Below are 27492 nucleotides of genomic sequence, written 5' to 3' on the forward strand. Positions count from 1 at the left end.
ATAGGCTTAAAATCATGCAAAAAAAAATCTGAAGACCAATTAATCTAAAACACCAAAAATACATCTGAGTGAATCTTTGTAAAAGAAGAAAATTAAAGACAGATTTACTAAATAGGCCTAAAATGATGCAAAAAATGCCACTTAAGACCAATCAATCTAAAACAAATACTAAAAAATGCATCTGAATGAATCCTCCTAAAAAAGGAAAATAAAGGTTAGATATACAAAATTGTCTTAAAATCATGCAAAAATACTACTGAAGACCAATTAAACTAAAACAAACACTAAAAAATACATCTGAATGAATCTTCCAAAAAGAAGAATATAAAAGGCAAATATGCGAAGTAGGCTTAAAATCATGCAAGAAATACTACTGAAGACCAATCAATCTAAAACAAACACCAACAGATACATCTGAATGAATCATTCGAACAAAAGAAAATAAAAGGCATAGATATTTATTCCCTTTTCCAAATTGCACATTTCCAATCTAGCTGCCAGGGGAGTCATACGCATTTTCGTTACTTTGTCATGAGGCTCCAGGGGAGCTTCCTGGTCAGGGACTCGTTAAAGATAACTGGACCATTAGCAGAACTTCTCCTCTTCCCAAACTGATGGAGATGTATAAAAGAGGATACTGCAGCTCTGGTAGTTTATCTGATCACATTGTGATTAGTAAAGAAGCAATGCCCGGGTACTTAACGCACTAGCAATCAACGTTGATCAAACACGTCGAACACTTTTATTTTGCCCCACTCAATTGTATACAGTTGTGAATAAGAATGGTGAATTGTCTGCTAAAACTAGTTTCTTCGGTTATTAGTTCCTAAATTTTAACCATACTATGCAGTTTACCTTATACCGTTCATCCTCTGTGTCATTTTTGTATTCATTTTGGGTGCATATTAGTTCAAGTAGTAAGAAAGCTGGATTGTGAAACCTTTGAAAGTTGCACACTTGTGATGCATTATCTTAGAGTTCAACTTAGACAGGGGGTCAACTTGTAAAGGGGTACGAGTCATTTTTTTATCATTTTATTATATCATGTTATCCTTATATACTATTCTATTTATGTGTTTAATGTAATTCATATATTTTTTATGCATTAAAAAAAAATTTAAGATAATTGTTTTTTTTTTAACAACATGATTTTATAATTTTATTTAGCAAATACCATATATATGCATCTTTAGCAGATATATGTTTCATAAGAAGTTATACTATTTAAGCAATGACTATAATAATAAATCGATTAGTTTAACTATCTAAGCATTACTCCCGGCATTTTCGAACTTTTAGATGCAGGGCCTGCATTAAAAAGTCGGTTTTCCCATGTTATTAAATGAAAAAATAGAGCATGGCAGAAAATTTCTGAATATTTTAACCAGGGGTTCAACCCAGGGAAGATTAAAAAATTAGCAGTGTATATTTTGTTAGTCATGAATGACAGTTATTTATTATAAAGAATTTATTCAAATATCAATTCACTCAAAAATATATGCAATTCGAATACTTAAGAGCATATTTGGTCACCATTTTAAAATGTTGTTATACTTACAGACCTAATAATTACAAAAGCCCTTATAAGTTTCTGTGGTGGTCAACTCACGAAGAGGCTTAAACTAGTTTTTTTTATAAGACTTCACTAATTTAGCGACATTTTAATACGTTACAGAATAATAGAAAAAAGTTTCTTAACTTTTTTTCACCGGTAAGTTTTTAAGGCTTTAGAAACCCTCATTCAGTTAGACTTCAGACAAATTTGGCTAATTTCCGAAGTCAACGTACAAAACAGACGAGCGGTGAGGTTGCAATGGTTTTACTCCCTTTTATTATGAAGGATATATTCGTTTCTTGACAACAACAAAAAGGACGTACTTAGGCATGTGAGTTACTTTAAAGGTTGGTCAACACTTCAAGTTTCACTGTGCTAATTAGAATGAAAATAAAGCGGCCTAAAACACAAGTGGTAAAGCTATGCTTGCAACTTTTAACCATATACTCGTACATATGTATGTTCAAAAATTTGGAGAAAAAAAATTAAAAGAAAGAGATTTAGTTTAATAAATTAAGGGACCAAAAATTCATCACGATTTTACCTTTCCATTATTGTGGTAGCCAGGCCTGAAAGCGGGACGGAAAAGAGAAAATACTGGTAGAAGAACTATTTCAATATTGGATAATATTCGGGAGGAGTTAATCTATTCTCAACAAAAACAATTCACTGTAAGGAAATTTTTCAAGGCGAAGAAGCAATTCAATATGCAAATTGCATCCGTAAAAACAATTGGTAGTTATAGATTTTTATTATTCTGGAAAAAAAACTAAAAAATAAAATTTATTTGTTACCAGTTTTTACTCTTTTCCGTCTCGATATGTATGGTCTTTCAGCCCTGGTGGTAGCTAATAACTGGGTAACTTTAACTTATAGTGGTTGTACACATTCCTCTTTAAAAAAATTTTTTTTACTTTTTTTTAAATGAAATGGTTGATGATACTACTAAACGAAATTACGAAGGTGCAATTATAACGAAATATTTATAATTTAAGGAAATCAATAAATTAATCAACGTACAAATCAAAATCATCGTAAAAAATAATTATTGCATATTTTCTTGCCATGTTATTTGGAAATTTAAGGGTCCAGTCAGCAAAGCGTTATTTGCATGTTGCATACACAGTATTCCAGTGATTGGTGTTCAGTAACATTAAAATTTATTATAACAGTAAGATATGGTACTTATAACAGTCAGCAAAGTTATTTTTTCCCAAAAAATTAACATACATACTAATACTTATTATTATAATGAAATTAGTTTGTAAAACAAACATTCGCATAGCGCAGAAAGAATATAAAGACGCAATGAAACTGGGCTAGATAGACGAGAACCTCATAGAAATTATATATTATAAATTTATTTAATACAAATGAGAGTATTTAGAAAAATATATATATTTATCTTTATTACACAACTAAAACATACATACATTTTGTAACGGCAATTTTTTTGTTTCTGTAGATTTAAAAAAAAAAAAAAAAATGCAACTAACTCACGCCATTCATAAAGAATTGAAACCTCGCCAAAATTGGTGTTTTCGGAAGCGAAAACAATTCACAAATGGTGTGAATGCGCGTTAGTTTGGTATAAGCATTCTCCATTATTTGTGGTTCGATTTACCTACATCTTTTAAAGTGTATATGATGGCTCAATTTGAGGTTAATAAAAAATAAATTGTACCTTCACGCAATCTTTTGAGTTGTTCAACTCCAAATTTGGAGAACTAACGCACCGCATTATAGGAAAATTAAAAACTTTTGGAGTCCTTTCTCTTGTCATTTTAGGCATTATGTTAAATTTTTATTTTTGATGACAGTGTACAAATTATTAAGACAACAAAAAAAATTACTTTTAGAAAGATTAATATAATACTCATTTGTAGCATGGTTTTAACATGATTAATTTTTGAAAAGAAGTTTGCAATGTTTTACAAACTTACTACTTAATAAGAGATTAAGCAACAGCGATATATAATGATAACTATTTTTAACGATACCTCCTGTCTCTTAAGCAAATGTTAAGCAACATAAATTTAAAATAAACTATTTTACCCTTCAAAATTAAGAAAAGACAACCTAGAAAAGTCGTTACTAGTTAAGCATTTTAAAGAGCATTGCAATTAATAATCTGAATGAGTAAAAATAACAAAAACTTATAATCCAACTCGGCATAATAGTATTATCAGTTTTACCAAGCTCAGACATAATTATTAGTTTAACTAACTATTAAAAACTATTTAACTTATTTTAGTCAATAAATAAAATTTCCATGTCGTAAATTTAATCTAGGATTTAAAGACAAATTAAAGTAAAAAAGAAAAGATTTTCAAATCAGTTATAACTTTTAATAAGCTTCTAAGTAATATTTTAAGCATATGTATATAAATTGAGATTTTATCGTTATTTATTTGAGATTCATATTATTCTATTTTAAGATTTATTTACATTTTTTAATATCAGAGAATAATAAGCATTAAAATTAAGTAACAGTAAATTAAGTATTTTATTAATCAAAAACTAATTCTTAAGAGCTAAAAAATTAAATAATAAAATTTAAACATTTCTCAAAAAAGTCAAGATTGCATCTTGAAAAATTAAAGCTAAATAAATTATAACTAAAACTAAAATCCTAACTAACTAAAACTAAAACCTTAAAACTAAATAAATTATTGTACTCAGTTATAGTAATTATTGTAATAAATTATTGTACTTTAGTATAAGTACAATCAGTATAAGTGCATAAGTAAATGTAATGTAAGGAGTAGTCCAAATTCTTTTGAAAATAATGTTTTTTATTACTTGATTGTTTGAATAATAAGCATAAAACTAATTACAAAATATTTTTTTAAACAAAAAATAGAGTATGCATTTTTAAATAATAACCTGAGTAAAAAATCTTTAAATAAGTTTCCAAAACTAAATTTTAAATTACAAACAACTGTAAACCAATAATTTTAAAAGACTATTATAAAGTTTTTTTCCCCTCCTACATTTGGCTGTTTTTTTTAAAAGTATAATACAACTCGTAAATCTTCTTAACAATCTAAGTAAATTAAAATTACCTTGCTAGACGAGAAAAAAAATGTGTAAACGTCATGATTTATTAAATTTTTGAAAATAAATTTATTAAAAATATTCAATGTTATTTAAAGTATTTTTTTATGAGCAAAAATTTTAAAACATCATGACGGATAATTTTTGTCGAACAAAAGTGTTAATGATTAAAGTAAATAGCATCATTATATATAAGAACAGCGCTAAAATTTGAAATAGAAGTAAGAACGAATTTCGCGAAATTTTATGATTCAGATACAACATATAAGACTGTCTAAATATTTTTTATATCGATTGTATTAATTCATATTTTTTTTTTTAATTTCCTGCAATTTCTTGCTTATAATTACGGTTTTTAATTTATTTATATATATTTTTTTATCTATAGCTATAAAATCCTCTTATTTTTTCAGGTTTAAATCTCATATCAATTTTTCTCGAAAAAATCAAAATTATATAATATCCTTCACTTTGAATATTTTTTTAAATATAAGTACTTCTTTAACCTTCCGTTAGACGCTCGCACCTCACAGGTGCATCCCTACTGCACTTCCACCTCCTTTGCCATCAATAGATCTTTCCGGGGGTCGAGCCTAATGTTATGTTCCTAACTTTGGGTTACTCAAATGTCCGTGTAAAACCGACCTTAGAACATGTCGATGGAGAGTTGGAACCGCTCAAATCANGTATAATTTATAGGATATATACTTTCTTTATAATGCCATTACATATTTCTATTAATATCAAAAGTTTCAGAGCTTTTTATTCACTTTACTTTTTTGGGATTTTATGAACTGAAAAATGACAGTTTTCGTGAGAATGACCCATATATAAGAACATCGCTAAAATTTGAAATAGAAGTTAGAACGAATTTCGTGAAATTTTATGATTCGGATGCAACATATAAGACTGTCTAAATATTTTTTATATCTATTGTATTTATTCATAATTTTTTTCAATTTCCTGCAATTTCTTGCTAATAATTATGGTTTTTTATTTATTTATATATTTTTTTTATCTATAGCTATAAAATCCTCTTATTTTTTCAGGTTTAAATCTCATATCAATTTTTCTCGAAAAAATTAAAATTATATAATATCCCTCTCTATGAATATTTTTTTTCAATCTTTCTAAGAACTTCATTAAAAAATTAGTGCAAATTAAAAATTACTCAAATAGGATTGGAAAATTACCTGAATTTTTAATTTTTTTTTCAGTATAAATATAAGGTATAAGGAATATATATTATAATCCTAAAAAGGATTTAAAAAATGCGGAAATATACTTTTCAGCGGAGTATTAAATAAATTAATGAACATTGTCTTGTTTTGGACTTCATATATAGGGTGCTCCGTAATAACAACACTCAATATACATTTTTTCTTACCTCTCTTGTTGTAAAATTCCTACTTCATTTTTTACAATGCAAATTAAAAAAAACATAACATATTAAAGTTCACGAATTAATATTTAGCAAAGGAAAAGCAAATATGCGACCTAAATATAAAGAATCACTTCGAAGGTAAATGAGTCTAATGGGATGATGTAATAATGATGTACTCAAATTTTAAAAACATTCCAAATTTAAAAAAAAAAAAAATGTCAGAAGTCTCTAATCAAAAATTAGAGCTTTTTTTTTTTTTTNTTTTTTTTTTTTTTTTGCTCACATTGAAATTTTTTGTCTTAAAAATATGAAATTCGGTATTTCTATAAGTATAAACTTCAGTAAAAAATTCAAATTAAAAATCACAATTCTAACTAGGAAGGGAAAAAAAAAGGATACTATACAGCAGTGTTTCCCAAACTAATGACTTTTGTGTACCCTTTCTAAATGTTTTGTAGCGCTGTGTACCACTAATAAAAAAAATGAATGTATTTTTTACTATAAAAAAATTGCACAAAGGTTAAAAGTCTCAACTGGCTGTTGACACCACTCATTAACTGTTAACTGCAAAAAAATAGCCAATAGAAAAATACGTAATCGTAAATTTTCATGGCTAGATTTGCTTTAAAATAAAAAAATTTGAAAATTTCGTTTGTTGCAAGATATTTCGCATTAGAACGTGTACCCCCGCTAAACTGTTCCCGTACCCCTGGGGGTAAGCGTACCACACTTTGGGAAACACTGCTATACAGAATAGAAACATAGAAACAGAATTGTGAGGAAGAATTAATTCACACTGGTAATATATTAAAAAAAAATGAGGAATTTGCCGAATTTTATTTCTGGAAGCTTATCTGAATATATATCAGGACTCATATGCTTACCACATGATTCATTCAAAAATCAATAAATCAGACTAGCATAACAAAAAAAATATAATAAAAATTCTCCCTTTTTATATCTGGTCCAAGCCTGCAATTTCACCTATCACCCTACAGAAATAAAATAGCACAGCAGATCAAGAATGGGCCCTCTTCTTTCAAAAGGCATTCAATAATGGTCTCCAACCCTAGACACCAAATGACGAATGGTCGCCAAGAAGAAAACCTTTTTGTCCATGGAGGCCTGCCTCTTAATTACGCCTTTAGTGAGATAGAAGTCCGGCACTCTCTACCCCCACCCTGATGTCCCCACATACTCCCCCGCCAAACTGCAATCGTGGATCGGAACACTTCATGCGGTCAATAGGATGGTGTCAAGCGGATGTTGATGGGCGGCCGCGGTGGCCGAAGAAACCATTTCTTCCAAGGGTTTTGGACCATACGTCTTTCTTCTTTTTTTTTTGCCCCTTCTTTCTCCCTCATCATTTCTTTGTATATATAGAGATATATAAGGGAGTAATTCCGTTTTTCCCTCAATAAGCAAGATGTATAGGGTGTGAAGTTTGACATTTGGAAGAAATGAATTATGGAGTGTTAATTCTGACAGATTGCAAACACGGGGTGCTTGCTATCAATAATGCTTGCCATAAAAAAGCGTGATAGGTATTGTTTTTACAGAAATATAAAATCGTTTACTGAGTTCTATTTTTCTCTTTTACCATTTTGCAAACTATTAATTTTGAGTTTTTTTCTTTTTTTCCTCTTCCAAGATAAAATTTTATTTTTATTTAGAAATATTGTTTGTTTTTTTAACAATATTAAAGATTGAAATAGACTTCGTGAATTAAACTAACAAACTTATATTCTTAGTGTAAGCTGTAAACTGAGGTCTTCTTATATTGTATCAAAAATTAATTTGTCTCTCATTTTTTTAATACTTTAACAATAAATGCTAAATTATCAATTACAGTGTTATTGTTCTTGCCGGGAAAAAAATCATTTGCTATAGGTATAAAGAAGATAAATTAACAATCTAATATGCTACCACATGTACAGTGCAATTATCAAAATTATTATTATTTTGCAGGGATATACTTTTAAATTGCAGATTTTACTAGCTTTTATATCTTATTGCATTATGTAAATTATCTCGATTCTTGGCCAGATAATTTCCCAAAAATCTATGTTGAATACTAAAAAAGACAAATTAACAAGCTAGTATACTACCACAAATACAATAATATTATTATCATAATTATTATTATTATTTTATGGTGATATGCATTTAAATTGCAGTTTTTACTCGTTAGTGCATCTTAAAGCAATATGCAAATTAATCGTAGTCTGGGCCAAATAACCTCATAAGAATCTATATGTTGGATACTATTTATCTTCACTTATCAGCACATAAAATTGATAGCTAATCATCTCCGACAGTTTAGTTGGTAACTTCACACTACAACTACACTAAAACGATTCTAGCAATGCTGTTCTGAGATTTATCCTTAATGATGATCAGAACATAATACTGGTCCATGTGCCTACTACACTACCGTACTTAAAAACGGAAAGCAGAAGGTGGTAATACTTATCCAGGCTCTGTGCCACATTCCGAATCCAACCACTCGTGGACTTTCCCGGTTCAGAAGCATGATCTGAGAAAGTGTAATCCGATCAGATACTCAGATTTGAGTACAAAGAATTAAAAACTAAACCAAACCGTGGTAGGACTCTTCCCATTATAGGGTGGCCCGTCAGATTTAATAAAGACTGAACTGATATCAGATAATTAGCCTATGATCTCACACGCAAACTTTCTCTTTGCATTGATAAAGTGCATACGATCCCCATACGACCATGTGACACACATTCTTGACCACAAAGGCAGAGGGGCTCTAGACGAAGGGACGATTCCCGACATGTCTCGCGAAGATCCCTGTGCATTAAAGTTTGACTTATTTTTGTCGCCTTAAAATGTAGGAAGTTTTCAATTTGTTATCGTGGTATTTTAATGGAAAATTACATTGTAGGCTAAAAACCTGTTTGCTGAGGCTAGCTGAAGGTTTCAGGATGAATTTTTATGAGTAAATATTTCAAATGCATTATGTATTTTCCTAAAGATGTTTCGAATTCCACCAACAACTCTAATGTTTTCGGTTGGCGTGCGACATTAACGATATTAATAGGGATGGATTTCTTAATAACTTAATCAATTAATCAAACTGTTAACGTTCCGTAGAGAGATTTTGAATCTACATGTAAAATTTCGCACGCTACAGTACGTAAGTTCTATGTGTAAGAATTACGCGTTCCCGAACTACTTGTTGGAGTGGTATGCCACTCTATTCAGTATCAAGATTTAATAGCAAAGTTAAGTTTTCGTTCGTATATTGGTAACAAGGTATTTTCTGTTTCGGAATGTTAGTAACGTCATTCTCTGTGAATATAATTAGTGACCTATAGTATTGAGATATGCATTTTTAATTAACTGGAATTACTGTGTTCGGGGCGCAGCTGTGTTCTTTGATATAAGATGTTTGCTAGCATTGTTTTCAAGGATTACTAGAATTGTTTTGCAGAAAAGTATTTTTAGTTATGTGCTCTATCAAAGCAGTACAGTATTTAGCATAATTGTTAAAATTTCGTTGTTAAAATTTTTGTTAAAATTTGTTAAAATTTCGTTGCTTCAACAAATGACAATCAACAATCACTGACTTTTTAATGTGCTAAGTGGAATAACACTACGGCTTGAAAGGAAAGAAAGGGAAGATTTACCAAATAGCCTACAACTTATTTAAACACATGGGAATTTGAACTCCTGATAATTCTCTATAATAACATGAAACTATGTGATTTTGTAGAAACAGAAAGGTAATTGATACACATATCAAAACAAAAATGGTCTGTTTTCGTTGGAGGTTTCCAAGATTCTATTGACTTCTAGACTCACTTCTTAATGCATCTATAACTTCGTAGTTTCGGGAAGGTTTTTGTTGTCAAAATGTCGCTACGCTAAAAATGACAAAGAACACCAAAATGGTGGATAAGGTGACGACGATCCCTTTATCAATGAAAGCGTCTGTAAGTTGTTATTGAATATTGTTAAAATACGTATTGATCCCAGAGCGACAATTATGTAGATTTAGGGGAAAATTATTTTCGGTAAAAAAAGGAAGAACTAAAAAATTGTTAATTTTACTCAAAGATATACAAAAAGTTCATGTTTTTATTTTTATTTTGCTATGAAAAGTAATTTTTTTCCAAATTTTGAGACAGCTTTATTTTATTTCGAGCACTTAAACCCTCCTTTAAAATCAATAAAAATGGTTAAAGAAGGTCCTTGCAACCGTAACGAACTTCAGAAACTACTGACAAATAAATTAGCAGATTGATGCAATTTGTAAGCATTCTCCTTATTACTTATTGCTACAATATTAAAATCTACAATAGGAAAACAAAAAATTCGAAAGACTTATTTTTCATTATAATTATAGTACAAATAAAATTTACCGATAATTTTAAAGAAGTTCTTCTCAGAAAAGAAATAAATAAGAAGGGGCAAGGGTATTTTATAACCAGTATTTTTCAAGGACTACATTGCTGTAATACGAATCTAATACCGTTTTTTCTTCATAATTTTTTTGCAGCGTTTAAAAAAAGAAGTACTTAATCAAAATTTAAAAAAAAGGAAAATTCTCTCTAAAAAATGCAAAAAAAATTTCAGAGAAAATAGCAATTGATAAAGAAAATTGCTGACGCAGACACTCAAGCAGTTCTTTCTGTAAGTATAAAACGAAAACCACTCGACAGCTTTTACTTAATTGTCAGCCTTTCTTTTTAATCATCACTTTCCAAGTAATCACCTAGTCGATAAAAGCACTCCAGCAACTTGGGAAGGCAGCTTAATAAGTCGATAATTAGTTCATCGGATTTTTTAAAGAGCTCTTAATTTTTTTATACTTTTTGTTCACGGAGGCTTAATTTTTTTTTATCGTATTTAAAATAACGTTTGAGGGGGAAACTGAAAAAAAAAATCAATGAGATTTAAAAATGCTTTTATTCGAATTCTCATTTACACGTATACAAAAAATTAAAAAAAAAAAAAAACATTTATTTTTAGTTTAAAGAAGTCAATATTAAAAAGAGTAACACTTTTCCCATCAATTTTCTTTCGTTCCACCTTATTGATTTTCTAAGAATGCATTGTCCATAAATTGCTCAAGTTGCCAAAATGTTTTTGTAAATATGACTCTTACTCATTCTTCCCTGTAAAAACTGGAATTAAATACAAACATAAATAATACGACTAACATCAATAAAATAATGATGATATAACTATATTATAGACTAACTAAAGATTGCCTTCGAAAACGATCGCTAACATTTTGCAATGCTTTGAGCGAAAAGGAAATCTCTGCAGAGTTTTCTAATCAATCTAATTGTTTTTAGATCTGCTGTAATAAGCTCATTTAACTTCTAAGCTATATGAGATAATATATAACTCACTGCTGAATTTCCTTGAGATATCCTAAGACAATTGAAATGTGGCCTCACTAGTGAGGGCTCATTATCATTACAATGAGCCGAGTATGAAAAAAAAAAATTCAAAACGAATTCATGCAGAATGAATAAGATCTAGCTTTGGCTTTCTATTTAAGGAATTGAGAAAACGTTAGGCTCATTAAAATAACTCGAAATAAATTAAAGGTAACTGATTAGTTCTACATACTTCTCCAAAGTAGGCAATAAGTCTGTAAGCTGGTTTCAAAACACCTAAAAGCTATACGGCTAAAATGAATATGGTGGATTCTTTTTCAATCAGCCTGGCGCATTACAAGTTGATGGCTAACATATGCAAAGAGCCGAATTTTTATTCTTTTTCTAATTAGCCTCTAGAGGCCTGTGGACTGATTTCATAAAACCTAAAAGCTATCAGACTAAAGTTAAAATACTAGAGTCTTTTCCAATCAGCCTGGTGCATTATAAGTTGATGGCAACATATACAAAGAGCTGAATTTTCATTCTTTTTCTAATTAGCCTCTAGAGGCCTGTGGACTGATTTCATAAAACCTAAAAGCTATCAGACAAAAATCAGAATATCAAAGACTTTTCTAATCAGCACGGTGCATTACAAAGTGACGTCAATATTTACAATGAGTGATATTTTCCTATTAGCCAACAATAAATGCAATTCTACTGACCTTAATGTGAATAAAATTTCTTCAAAAGAAAGTGAAAACAATAACTAAGCATTGTTATACATATCAGAAAAGACTGTTTAAAACGGGTTGAAAGACTACGACTTCCTCATAATCCTAATATGACAACTTTGGAACTTCATTGCGTGCTATTGGCAGAGAAAAAAAACAACACAAGAATATGGCTTAGTTGATAAAATACTTATTCTTACTTATTTTATCCCTTAATTTTATCTTCGTTTCTTTTTTTAAACCATAATTTTGATATTTTAACTTTAATTAAAATAGCGTTTTAGGTTGGTGCAGGGGCATTATGGAACAAATATATGCTTGAGTTGCGTGTAAATTCTTCTTTTATAAAAATTCATTACTTGTAATAAAATGTTCTTAAATGTGGGAAATATTAAATTTTAATGCCTAAAATCTCATTAGTTTTTTGGAAAAAAGTTATTTTATTCTTTATAAAGAGCACACTTAAGCCAAGTATTTGCCACGCAAAAAATATAATCTTTTTAAAAACGTAACACTAATGTGGTAATGTATGAAAATGTATGTACTTAGGTATCTATGGTAATGTATGTACTTAGTGGTCTACTGGATGTACCTTTTACTGAGCTTTTAGAGTTGGTAGTTTATTAAATTTTAACAAAAATTAATGAGCCATAAATGTTCTTTTATTCAAATACTCGTACATACAGAAAAAAAGTGATTATTCTTGGTTTGATGAAGTTAATATTAAAAACAGTTATCTCATCACTTTTTCTCGCCTTTTTTTTAAAAACTTCAAACAATCGATTCTATAAGAATGCTCACGTGACCATAAATGAAGCATGGTACCAGCATTTTTCTGCAAATAACACCTTATGGCTCTTGCTCACTACTTTTCTGGAAACACTAGAAGAACATAAAATGATAAATAATGCGGCAACCATTGATAAAAATGTATTCTTTGGCGATATATAAATTTCTACTAACCCTATCGCGCCACACTCTTTCGCAAGAGAACCTAAAAAGAACGAACACCAGTGTACAAGCGAATGAAAAAAGAATGTTTGGAACGGGTAAAGTATGTGACATTTTGAAACATGGCTGCTCATCCATCAGTCCTAATGTGACAGCTTTGGAACTGTATAGTGTGTTATTAGCAGGCTGATGTAGGCTTTTGAGAAAGAAATTTAAGAGTATCGCTTAACCGACAAAATACTAGCCTTTAGTATACGACAAGAATTCGCCAATTTGTCACAACTTTGTTTTTGATCATTTCCATTTAGTTTTTCCGCGCCAAATAAATTGCTTGATTCGGAAAGGGTAGGAAATGTGAAGTAAATTGAAAACGTTATGAATGTAGCAATAAGCCTCATGAGGGTTTGTAGAGTGTGAATTTTTTATTAAGGTGATTAATAATTGTTGTAGATTGGCAACGTATTAATATTTGCTCTTAATACACACTCTAAGTTCCTGGAACCATTTATTTACGCCATCAGAGCAGAAATTTATACTGAAAGTGATATAATTTAATGAGAGGGTGTTAATTCACCTTTTTGTTTGCATCACATTTCATCTAGAAAAAGAATTTTTTACTCATAAATATACTCGAAAACACTAGAAAAAAATCTACTCATTTAAAATAGAATTAGGGGAGAGTAGGGTAGCTCCGCCCAGCGGGTACCCCAGCCCTCTATCAATTTCATATGTATAGAATATTTTTTCAAGTCAATGGGACATCGGACATTAATTGTTATATTAAAAAAAGATTATTTTCAAAGTTTCAAGTATTTATGCAGCTGTTAACATGGTAAACAATAGTTTAGAAAATATGTTGAATACAGTAGTCATGAAATTAAGAAAAATTGGTTGAATGTTTCGAATAAACTTCATTTTAATTCCAAAAAAAGAATTTTTTCTATACATACAGCATTAAAGTATGTAGTCTTAAGTTTAATTTGCACAAGGAAAGAAGTCTATATGTGAAAAATTGTTCGAGTAATTACAAATTTACAAAAAAATTTGATTTCGGGCAGCCACGCTCACATGAATGTCGGGTATCACCTCCCAATTTTATTTCGTCGATAAATGTACGGTTGCAAAGGTTATTATTTTATTGCTTCAAATTTGAATGTTATATGCATTTTTAACAACAAATATTGTTGTTATTAAATGATAGAATTCACTAAAAGTATATAAATATGTAATAAATAAAATAATTTTGTGATAAAAATGATAAATGAGGTTTATCTATTGTCAATACATTGGTCATTTTCATTTACACCTGAAAAAACAGTCAAAAAACATAATTTTTGTAACTGGGCGGGGCTACCCGACACATTTTGAAAAGAGCTGAAAAACATGTTTTTTTAAATTTCTATTTTTTTAAGTTAAACTATTCTTTTTTTGGTTCATTCTTTTTGCATTATTTAATTAGATGATAAAACAATCGAAACATACAAAAATATTGATTATTACTCAATATTATACAGAAATATAAGCAATATTCCTTAAGTGGGCGGAGCTACCCGACTCTCCCCTAATTATGAATTGTGATCACCATCATAATGAAAAATGCTATATTGGATCACCGTGGAAATAAATATGTACAAATGAATATGTTTGATTATAAAATCGGATATTTTCGACTTTGAAAATGAAAATATTAAAATTGTAGGTAATTTTTATACATCATCACCTTTCAAGAAAAATCTGATGTAAAAAAAGGAAAAAAATAAGCTTAATAAAATAAATACTTTTTATTTTATTTTACAAAATGGGGTAAAGAGATTCTCAACGGATTGTTATTCGGAAAATGGGGTAAAGAGATGTTCAACGGATTGTTATTTCAAAATACATTCTCCTGTTCTAGTAGTGTTCACAGTTGAAACATTCCACTTTAAAATGAATATGGCTTACTATAAAAAAGGGCACTTTACAGTTTTTTAAGAAAGGGAAATCTATAATAACTGTAACGATTTTACTACGTATTCACAAATAGAATAAAGTATTTATAGACATAGAAGTCGTTTCAAATATTTAAGCTCTACTCTTTTCATGTTAAGATTATCTGCCTTTTTTTAAGACACTTTTAAGAACCCAAACCGATGTATTATTAGAATTAAAGTGACTAAATCGGGAGCAAAATTTAAGTAATTTTACTCTATATTTTTAAATTATCTCATAACAACATAATAATTATAAGAGTTTGTGTCTATTTACATTTAAGAAACATTCCTTTTTGTTTTTTTATTAAATTTTCTCAAAAGGTAAAGTTTCTATTTTTTTCAAATTTTTTTTTAAAGAAAATAGTCGTTTAATATTTTGAATTATGAAATTTAAAATTAATTAAAATTTTGAAATAGACTTGGAACTGATCTAGAAAAGTCCACCTGTTTAGTTTGCAATGTTCCCACGCTTTAAAATTAAGGGAGTAGTCCGTGCCAGACACCATAAATGCCAGACACTGAATTCTAAAGACATCGAAAAAGATTAGTATCTATATCTACGGTAAGGAAAATCTATGTTATTATAGCTTTAAATATTTTTTAAAATTAATTTAAATAATTTTAATTTGTAAAATTAAAAGCAATGAAAACTAAATTCATAAACTTAATGTAAAAATTATTTTTCAGCTTTCATAGGTGACACTTATCACGTCCATTCGAAACAGTGATGTTAATAATAAATATCCAATGCAGTAATGTTAAAATTACATATTGTTAAAGTAATTATGACACTTAATACTAAATAGTTTTAACATTTAAAAACATAAGAATGCGTTAAATGAGGTTATGTCATTACATAATTCTTATGAGTAAACATACTTGCAAATAAGTTAAAATCCCTTTTGCGCAGTTGATTCAAAAATAATTGGAATTAATTAAAATTATTTAAAACGTAAATTTCTTTCACAGTTGGATTTTAACTTGTTTTTACGAGCGTAATGTGAAAATTTTACTTAAATCAACAATTAGAAAAATTATTGAGTGAAGAATTATTGACTGATTTTATGCTTGTTAAGTCCGACAAATCATCTGAGAATTGTGGATACGTAGGAATGTGCAATTAATTTGCATAATCATTTTTCTCAAGCATATTTCATTTTAGATACATAACGGGCTTCCGACTTAAATTTTTTAGTTAGATAAACTAAGTTAAAATATTTAGTAAAGTAGGATTAAATGTATTCTGCTTATTTTATTAGTTACCAGAAATTTGAATGCATTTATAAGAAATTTGTAACTTTCGCTGAAAAGGATTATTTTTCTTAAATCTTTTACCAATAAAACGGAAACAGTAATATTTTCCAACGTTTTTAAGAATTTATAGAGAATTATATGCTATTTTTTTCGTACAGTTGTGAGTTTGCAACAATTATTTATGAGTTTAGTATCTTTATCAAGCATCCTGAGACCCGTGCTTTAAATAATAGCTAAGTATGCGATTTGTACTTAGATATATGTGGTTTTAAAGGAAGTAAACTCATAAATGCCATAGTTTTCTTTTGAAAGAATAAAATTTAAATAACATTTTTAGCTAAACTTAATTACTACATTAAAATAATTTAAATTTTTTACATTGTTTTTTGCATATTGTAAGATATTTTGAACTCGAAATCAAATTTACTATACTCAAATAATAAGATATTTTTTCACTATAAAACTGTCTCTTATGTTACTTAAATCGAACTTATTACATTTCTTATAATTTTTCGTTATAATTATAATCTCAGAAAACGAGGGTAAATCCAATTATATTTTTACACAAACAATCGCTCGCTTTTGAATGAAACATACACACATACACGCTCACATATACATATTGAGTCATAAAATGTGCTAAATATTGTCCAATCTATTAGACGCTGAGCTTCAGTTAGACAAATGGAGCGATATCCAGGTCAGAGGCTGAACTAGATCGCTTTTCTGCAATCATTCAATCCAACTCCATTTGCATTATTCTTATTGGAAAATTCTTATTCCTATCCTGATTAAAATGTATTCCTATTGGTTGCATCTGTAATTGATTGATCATTGATAGATTTTCATCGGGTAGGTAAGTGTAGTGAGTCAGCTTAGATATATCTATAGTTTAAAAAAGGGTACTTGCAACTCGATAAGAGCAATACGCGATAAGGTTAAACCATGTGATTTAAATCGAATTTAATTGGTTGTCTGTAAGTGACGTTACGTGTGTGTGTCGAACCTGATTGCTGATTTTTCTGATCGACGAATGCCCCGATTTACCCACGATGACGTCGCTTGCAAGTATTCAATTATAACTTTGCTTCAAGTTTAAGGCATTTAATCTGTGTTATTTTATTTCTTTTAATTATTTCATTTAATTATTTTTTGTTATATACTTTAGAAAAAAAAAACCTCAATTATATGAAAAGAACATTTGTATGAATTTTGATATTCATTCATCAAGTTATTATCTTATAGCAATGAGTAAAATTATAAATTTAAAACTGAATACGTTCTTTTATTAAGCTACTGCAAACATAATACTTATTCGAAAATTTTTCAAAAATTCTTGAGAAACATAATTTAATTCCAAGCACTAATACCCTTCTCGCAAAGTACTCAAACTAAATCTAGACAAGTAAACTTATTCTACGGAAACTGAGCCAACGACCTAGTAGAAAGTGACTTGCTCTTTTATTAAAGCAACATTAAGGCTATGCCCATACAAAATATACCTTTCATTTCTACCGGCATCGTGATTAAGCGGAAAATTTTCTATGAGTTCTTTATACGAAATCTTAAATTAGAAACTTTAAATTAGTCGTCCGACAGAGGCACTCTAATATACAATTCTAGGAACCGGATGCTGTAGGGATAAATCAATTCGAATGCAATTAGTGAGGATTTAAATGAGTTCCTGGACTTTTACCTTGTTATAATAATAAGAGATTTTCTCCATATTCTCAAAGAGAAAAAGATTAGAATGGATTTTACAAATTTTAGAACATTTTTCAAGATAGAATTGATGGAGAAAAAAAACTTCACTACTGCTCTGAATTGGAGTAATATTTGTGAATTATATTACTTGTGAATAATATGTTATATGGATTGAAGTAATATTTGTATTTCTAAACAACTCTTACTTATTAAGAAATATGAAGTTCAAAGTGAAGAACTATAATAACTAATAACACTAAGTAAAGACATAGCGTGATTAGTTAGTATAGTAAGAGCAGAGTATGCAAGCTGAAGCATAATTAGTTTGTAGAATTGTTTTGCAGTTTTAACTATTTTCGTATGTTAGAAATCTTTAGAAAGAAAAGTTTTTATCCATTCTATTATCCATAAGGTATTTTCTTTGGTAATTATACAGATTAGTTGCAAAAGTAGAAAACGAAAAAGAAAGTATATTTTTAATTCATAAAATAACCAATTTTTCCAACTGTTTTAATTTTAAATATTTTCAGAGCAACCAATTAAGAACTTAAACACTTTTTTTTAAAAAATTTATTTAAGACAGAAAGAGGGTTCTATTTTCATTTCTACATGCTCCTATGAAGTAATGTCTGTATCGATTAGACAAATAATATTTTAATATTTTGAAATATTTCAAAGTTTCACTTTATCCATAGCTTTATTGAATCCAGTTATTTAACTTCTTAATTTAAAAGGAAACAAGCATTTTTGCAATGTTTTAAATTATACTAATTTTAAAAAAATAATAAATAAAAATAATCACATTTTTAAAATTTGGAAAGCAGATTCTATAGGTGAAATTGATAGCTAGGTTTTACATTTCAATAAACGAAAAGTACTCAAAAATATTAATTGGTTATTTAGTGAATAGAAAAACTGTGTTTTTATAATTCTCTTTAGGTTCATAAACAATAAAAATATTCCGGATCTAATTACGTAAGACCGTAAAAAGGTGAAAGGTATGGTAAGATTTCACCCTGATGCCTAAACGCACTTAGGGTGAAATCTAATGGTTCTTTTTACAGTAAAATTTCACGGAACAAAAGAAAAATTCTGATAAATCGTAAGTTTTACAGTAGTAATATTAACTGTAAAATCACCGAATCACTGCAATTTAATAATTATTACAGTAAAAATTAAAGTATACAATTTTACAGCAAAAATGGACTCTCAGTAAAACGGGTTTTTAGAATAATGAACTTAGGGTTACAGTACTTTTTACCGAAATTTGATCCAAAAATTGTACAGGGCAACGGCTTCCCCAGCAGACTTGACTTCATATCAACTAGGCACCCTATTGTTGAATGTGAAATTTTAAGTATGCCAATTATAAAATCATATTGTAATTAGCTTAATTTTCTATAAAGCACATTTTAATGAACAAAATGAAACAAATTAAATTATTCAAAAATATTGATAACTTAATAAAATTCGTCGTTATAATCCCATTTCTAGTCATAACAAGAGAAAGTTAGAGAGGAACTGTAAGTTGCATGACACCATTTTAAAAAGTGAGTTAGGGTAAGTTTTCAGGTTAAGCCGTTTTCAGGCTAAGTTGGAGCAAATCTGCAAAGTTTTAGACAGAATTTTAAAGAATGACGTCAAAAAATATGTAGTGCAAATGCCTGAAATTAATTTATTAAGTGTTCCTTGTAACGTTATACTGTCTTATTTTCTAACCTAAAAACTGTTTTCAGATAAAGTTGAAGGCTCTACTGTTAAGTGTAGAACACTATTTTGAAGAATGATTTTTTGGAGAAAAATATGATTTCCTAAAAATATGGGTTACACACTGAATTCTAAAATGTTTTTTTTTAACCAAGCCGTCGCAGGCATGGGGTAAGCAAGGCTATTGCCTGTTGCCACGCATTCTTATTTCTCTACAGAACCTTAAAAAATATTCTAAAGAGAAAATGTTTGTTTTAAATAGTTATAAAATTTATGATTATTCGAAATGTTTGGCACCGATTATTCGAATAATACGTTTTTATTTCTGTCATGCGGTAACCTAGGCATGGCTAATAAGAGCAGTAGCTTCCATATTTGAGTTCATAGAAACCAAAATCCTAAAATTTTATTTTATTTTATACCTGGCATTGGGCAGCTGACCCAATTTTGAGTTGACGATTATCGATGTTGAACTTCGTAGCCTTATTATTTTGAGCCCAATACAAAAGACAAGGGAACTCCTCGACTAAGCATTCGGACAAACTAGTCTTCGTGGAGGATTTATTTGATATAACTAAAAAGCATTTGCGTTACATAGAGAGAAACCCTCTCACGGTTTACCCGACAGAAAGGGGTTTCTAACTCATTATCCTTCTAACGCTGAGGATATTTAACGTCAGCACTGTTGTCTGTGTGAGCCGGGAGCAAACTTCGTAACAACCACTCATCGCTGGGACTCGAACCTGGGGAAAATCATAGGGAGGCGATCCCTCTATCCCCTGAGCCACTGTGACTGAAAAATCATAAAATTAAAATAAGTTATAGTTACTCAGACTTACATGATTAATTATGCGGGGCTCTTAAATCTCAAATTCTGCACTTCGAAACAACTCGCTTCTGATTATCATTGCTAGAAATTAAATAATCCATAATTTGGAGTAAAAAAATCAATAAATAAGGGCAATAATAACTAATTTAATAAATTTTTTTTTCGCAAGAAATTGATTTTAAAAATACCCATTACATTTTTGAGTTCAATAAATATCATTTTCTCTTGGATTATACGACTTTGAGCTCAAATTTTTTTATTGAAGATGATAGCTGACTCTTGCTTTTCCGACTTCATTTAAGCCTCACAACATGAGCAGCCAATTTAGCCTTATTAAAATCCCATAAAATGAAATTTTAAGGCATTTTTTGTAATATTATAAAATTTATCTTTTAAAAAAAATCATTTAGTTAAAACTATTATTTTAAAATTCCATGCATAAAACAAACAAAATAAAAGATTTCATTTTAAAACAGATTACAGTTTTATTTTTTTAATATCTTTTTGGCCGTCTTTTCATGTCTTGTCATGTCCTCAAGCTTGCCTATCCGATAGACTCTACTGTCTAACTTCTTTCAATGATGTTTGGAACAGGTGCTGCCCTCTAGTAAGTTTCTTTGAAATTATAATTTACATCATAAATTTGAACTGTTTGATTTCATTTCATTTAAGAAATATTTAAAACACTAACTTTATCTGCGCTAAACGTCTATACATGACGAATAAAATTGGATCCAATTAATTATTTTAATAAACTATTTACTGATTCGAAAATTATTTTCATGCAGAAAATTCATTTCAAGAAATTACTTATGTAAAACAATACTTCAAACAATAAATATAAGAAAATACTTCTACATCTTCACGTTTTGAAACTACAATTTTTACATAAACATTCAATAGAATTAGATATTAGTTTTTCTATTTTCTATATTTTTTAATATCATTGGTTTGAAGTAGGATACTATTAAGAATTGAATAATATAAACTGGTGAAAATCTTTAAAATGGTACTGTATACTTTGCAATTGAGCTGCAAAATGTCAGTAGATTTCGACAGTAGTATATAAGAACGGCGGTAGATTTCGCAGATTTCATTAAGGGAAATTAAATTGCGCAAATTTGCATTTGAGATACCTATGTTTTTTCAGAACATCATTTGAACTTATAAGCGATACCCACACTTGTAGAACATAAATGTTTTTTTACAAATGTTAATTTTTATAAACATTATTTTGTCTTAGCATTTGAGTCCTAATCTTTAATTTCAAATAGTGGTAAAAAAATTCCAGTTTTAAACAGAAAACAACGCTATTTTTTAAGGTGACATTTTACAAATTAATTTCTCTAATTTGCATCACTATCGGAGTTGGGCAAAACGAATGAAAGTGATTCGAATCAATAGAATCACTTACTTATTCGAATCAGTTGTTTTGATCGAAATAGATTTAAATTATAATGAATAATTGTTTCTTAAATTTGAGTTAGTTTTATTTCACAGAGATGCTATGTAATATATACTTAAAAATTTCTTGTAAAACCCGAGAGATTTTTAAGCATTCATTGTTAAGGACTTAAGATTTTATCTTTAAAGAATTCGATGAATTAATGATGAAAAATAAATTAATACAAAAAAATATTTCACATTTCTTTTGTAGTCTTTTAAAATTCGAATAATTGAATTCGAATCATTGATCCATATTGCGTGATTCGAATCACTTGATGCAAAGATCCAACTCACATGATTTGAATCAGTGATTTGAATAACTAGATTCGAATAACTAATCTGAATCACTTATTCGTATCATTGATCCAAATCGCATGATTTGAATCACTTGATCCCAGTCACTATTCTGAATCATTAGATTAGAATCAGTGAAATGAATCACTTGATTCAAATCATCGATCTGAATAGCTTGGATCACTGAGTCACAGTGGATCAATGATTCAAATCAAGTGATTCAGATCACTGATTGAAATCAAGCGATTTGGATTACTTTTCGAATCAAGTGATTCAGATCAGTAACTGGAATCATGCCATTTAGATCAATGATTCGAATAACTGTTTCTTATAAAGCTATTCAGATCACTGCTTCGAACCTTGCATTTCGGGTTACAGAATCGAATCACGTAATTTTGACCACTGATTCGAATCATGAGATTTGCATCAATCACTTAAATCATGCGATTTGGGTCAATATTCGAAGCAAGTGATTCTTATCAGTGATTTAAATCACGATAAGAATCACTTGCTTTAATAAGAATCACGTTGAGCATTATTTGAATGAAGTGATTCAGATCAGTACTTCGAATCATGCGATTCGGATCAATGTTTCGAAACAAGGGATTCAAATCACTGATTTGAATCATGCAATTTGGACCAATGATTAGAATCGTGTTATTTGAATCACTGATTCTCATGAAATCACTCGACACACCGATTCGAATTATACGATTTGGGTCACTATTCGAATCAAGTGATTCATATCAGTAATTCAAATCAAGTGATTCAGATCAATTATTCAAACCAAGTGATTCAAATCGCTGATTCAAATCAGGCGATTTGGGTCACTATTTGAATGAAGTTTTTCATATCAGTGATTCAAATCAAGTGATTCAGATCAATGATTCAAATAAAATGCTTCAAAAATATTTGAAATGGCAAAAAATTTGAAAAAGTTTTCTTACCTATCACTATTTTTCTTTTAACTAATGTCGATAGAAAAAAATGAATTATTCTTCCGCATTAATGAATTTCTTAAGTAAATAAATATACTTATTATATCGTTCGTATAATTAATTATATTGCATATGCTGATAATTGCTATAAAGACACTTTTAACTATAGTAAATTTTAAGAAACTACAAAAGAAATGTTTTTTTTTCTTCATTTATTTTTTATCTGAATTCATCGAATTCTTTAATTGGAAAATCTTAAACCCTTTTAATGAATGCGTAAGAATTTCCTAGATTTTAAAAAGAAATTTTTAACTGTATATGACATACCATCACTGTGAAACAAAACTGAACCATTTCTTAGAAATAACAATAAGAGCTCCAATTTAATGCAGAGAAAGGTGAATGATTTTTTTCAAAAACTTTACGAGGGACACTTAAAAAATAAGAAGAAATTAGTGTTTCAAAATTTAAGACATAACTTTTGTTTTGCATCTATCTTTTTTTCACAAATAACAATAAAATTGGGGATTTTTATTAAGTAATGCGGAGATAAAATTTTCCGTGGAGCAAAAAAGGTTAAAAATTATTTTAGGAAATTACAATGCAAAACATATAGTATTTCTATTTTATATTAGTGTCAATCTATTAAAAAATTCCAATGCTTTTGCACTTATTTTACAACAACTTTTAAGCCATTTTGGTATCTTCCAAATCTATTTTTACTTAAAAATTGATTGTAAAGAAATCGACAATTAACGAATATAACACATTGCATGGAAAATATGAGTAATTTTAGTCGTTTCCAAATTTATTTTAAGACTTGATAAAAATGGTCAACATTATAATGCGCACCAAGGTCGCCGACAAGGGGATGCAAGAGGGTGCACTTGCACCCCCATGGCTTTTTTTTTTAAACAGTTAAAGAGATACAGAAATTTTTTTTTTTTTTAAAAAAAAGCATTTTTATTCAAAAACAAATAATTAAGTAATTATTGACACATAACAATTTAAAAGTTGTTTAATCAAACAAGAATTGTTTGTTTAAACAAAACGTCTTGTTTGCAGTCCAAATCTGTTTATAACTTTTTTCTACAAAAATTATCCGATTGCAGTCAATTTGTAAAATCTATTCATAAGTCGAACACTCGAAAGTAATTTTTTATCTAAACTGTCAAAAAAAAAAAGATTTTTTTCTTGGGCAGATATCTAAGCTATATTTTTAAATTTCATTTGATAAAATATAAATAATATTACATTTTCTATTAGTTATTTAGTTTAACAAAGGTGTGTAACACAAACGGACTTCTCAGAACTGTAGAAATTCATCAACACAATAAATACAAATGTTAAGCGTGCACAAACATGTTAATATACGAAACTACTGAAATGTAATTATTTGTCTTTCAAAGTCAGTAGCTATGCCAGTGCCATCAATACTGTTTCTTGTGGCAAAATTTGCAAGCATAAGAAAGTTGTACTTTTTTTAAAAATATCTTGTTAACAATGAAGAAAAGTATCTTGAAAAAAATATTAACAGATGAAAGTATATGTAATAATAAAACAAAATGTAATAACAGAATATTTTTAATTTTTTGGGGGAAGGGGGCTAGTTTGTTTGAGGGTTGCACCCTCTTTTATATTATTCTGCCGGCGTCCTTGATACACACCTATTTTATTTTAATTTTAACTTAACGAGGGGTACTTTAATAATAATTCCACAAATTTTTATTCTGATACCAATATGTTACTTACATAAATTTCTTTTGCACTATGGTCAAATTTTAAAACAGTGCACTATTTTTTTCCCCAAATAGCATTTAAAAAACATTTATAGCGTTTACATCCATTGCAAACTGCACTATATAATAGTAATAGTTTTGTTTCTCAACAATAGATGGTAGCACCAGCATAAACAGATTTTGTGACAAGTTATTTAAGAGAAATTTCAAAGAATTATTAAATTAGAGAGTATTTCATCAATTTAATTTAATACTACTTTTTCACTTAATTACTTTTTAAAGTAAAAATGAAAACAGCATAGATTTCATTTCAAAACTCAACTAAGTTCCTCTAGAAGCTGCATTGTATATTTACTATGCTAAATTATTAGTAAGAATTACTATGGTGGTGTCATCTATATTTTTGAAAATCAGCTATAAGCGGGATATTATAAAATGTTGAAACGTGATAAAATGTGAATGCAAATAGTGAAACATAAAAATATTATGTAAAAAAAGGCTAACTTTTTCTCACAGAGAAAGAAAAAAAAATTTAGTTAGGGGTTTTTGTGCTTCCTCAAATATCAGGATATAAAATTTAGTAAAATCCAATTAACACGACCAATATTTTTCATTTAAAAAATGACTTTAAGAAGTTCGCGATGTAAATGTGGATTTGGAAGAGGAAGGGTTGCAAATATGTAAAAAATTCAAACAAATTTATTTAAAAAAAAAAAAAACTTAAAATTTAATAACATTTTGAAAGCTCAAATTTGCTCAAGGTCAACCTGAAATTTTTGCTTGTGAGTAGTGTGAGTTGGTTTTTTAGCAGATAATCAAGCAGGTTTAAGTAATGATAATATTTACGTAATATAATATGACAGAGATAAATTTGTGTTTAAATTTTTTTTATCAAGAACTAAATTTTCAACAATAGATTTCAGATATTCCACAGGAAAAGAGTCTATGACCAAATTTAAGAGTTTGCCTTCTTTTATATACAATGGATAATTATGTTACTCTGCATTGTCTCTAGATGGCGATACTAGAGACATATTAATTTGAAGCTCACAATTTACTCAGAGGGCATAATTTGATTATTTTTGGGATAATATGAGGAAGGGAGGTGAGAAAAAAAAACAGAAGAAAAAACTTAAAATTAATGATTTTATGTGATTTTTTTTAAAATTAACAGCAACTTTTCAACGAAATTCTATTTGCGTAGAAGGCTCTAAAAATTTTTATTCCTATTATTTGACATTATTTTATTTATAGGTTATATTCTCAACCTCTAGATGGCGACACTACAAAACTACAGAAATATTGCTACGTGTCGATTTTAGTTTTTTCAAATATATTATAATATATTATGTTTATAAAAGCTTTTAAGAANAAGAGACTGAAGGTTATCAATTATTATTAATCATTACACCTTATAAAAATCAAATAAAAAAAGAACAAATTATGTACAGCTGCAGTAAACAAAAACCGCAGTTCACTAGAGGGCGTGGATATAGAGTACAAACTAGTGATGCTTTCTAGCTTAATAAAAAAAACGAGTTGACTGCGCGTTCTTCAACATTTTTTAATTTTTATTATGTCGAATAAACTTAATGATCAACGTGAACGTGATAGAAAGGCGAACTAAGTCATCAATTAAGTATTTCTTAAGTTATTTGAAATTACGTGTATATTTATTTTATAGTTATGCTTTTAAAAGATGCTTCGATGAAACTAAATTATTTAAAGTCAATGTTATATGAATTTAAAAGAAGTTATGTACTAGAAACAAAATTAATAGAAAAAAAGTACTAATTCGTTTCAGAGGAACTGTAAAAGAAAAAAAAAGATAACTATTATAAGCGCCAATGATGTTTTATTAATTTCTCTAATAGGTAGGAAAGAAAAAAATGTGTACTAAAAAACAAAATTAATGGAGAAATGGCACTAATCTGTTTCAGAAAAGCGTGAAATATTCCCAATCTATTATTAACGCCATTGATAATTAATTTTGAAAATAGGCACTAATGGTACTATGGTAATTGGTTCAGTTTTAATAAATGCCAAAAATTTTAATGTAGATACAATGTATTGTATTGGTATAATTGGTACCTAATAAAATTGCATAAATATAGGACAGTTTAAATATTGATATCGTGGAAAAAGATTACATCTCGTAGGAGCTCCGGGGAAAATCTCTTGATTGTGGCAAATTCTGGCTCTCATGAGTTAACCTCGAGCAACAGCATCATGCCAACTTATACTGAATGCGGGTATTCAGCTAGATAAATATAAAAATTTAAGTTGAAATTCAAATGGATTTCGCATGTTTCTAGCAGAATTAATTTGAGAAATATATTTGTAATCCTTTACTTATGATTACAGAAAGTTGGACATTTTCACTTTGAAATAAGTAATAGAAATGATTTTTAGTTTAAATATTTTTTCCCTCTCCAGTAACAATTATTTCCTAAATGTAAATGCAATTTTTGCATATAAATCTGAATATGCAGAAAATTTAAAAACATTTAGTATTGTATCAAGTGTTAAATTAAGGCTCCAGATATATTATATACAGAATATTTTTAATTTTT

Source organism: Parasteatoda tepidariorum, chromosome 3 (assembly GCF_043381705.1).
Source record: "Parasteatoda tepidariorum isolate YZ-2023 chromosome 3, CAS_Ptep_4.0, whole genome shotgun sequence".
Lineage (NCBI taxonomy): Eukaryota > Metazoa > Arthropoda > Arachnida > Araneae > Theridiidae > Parasteatoda > Parasteatoda tepidariorum.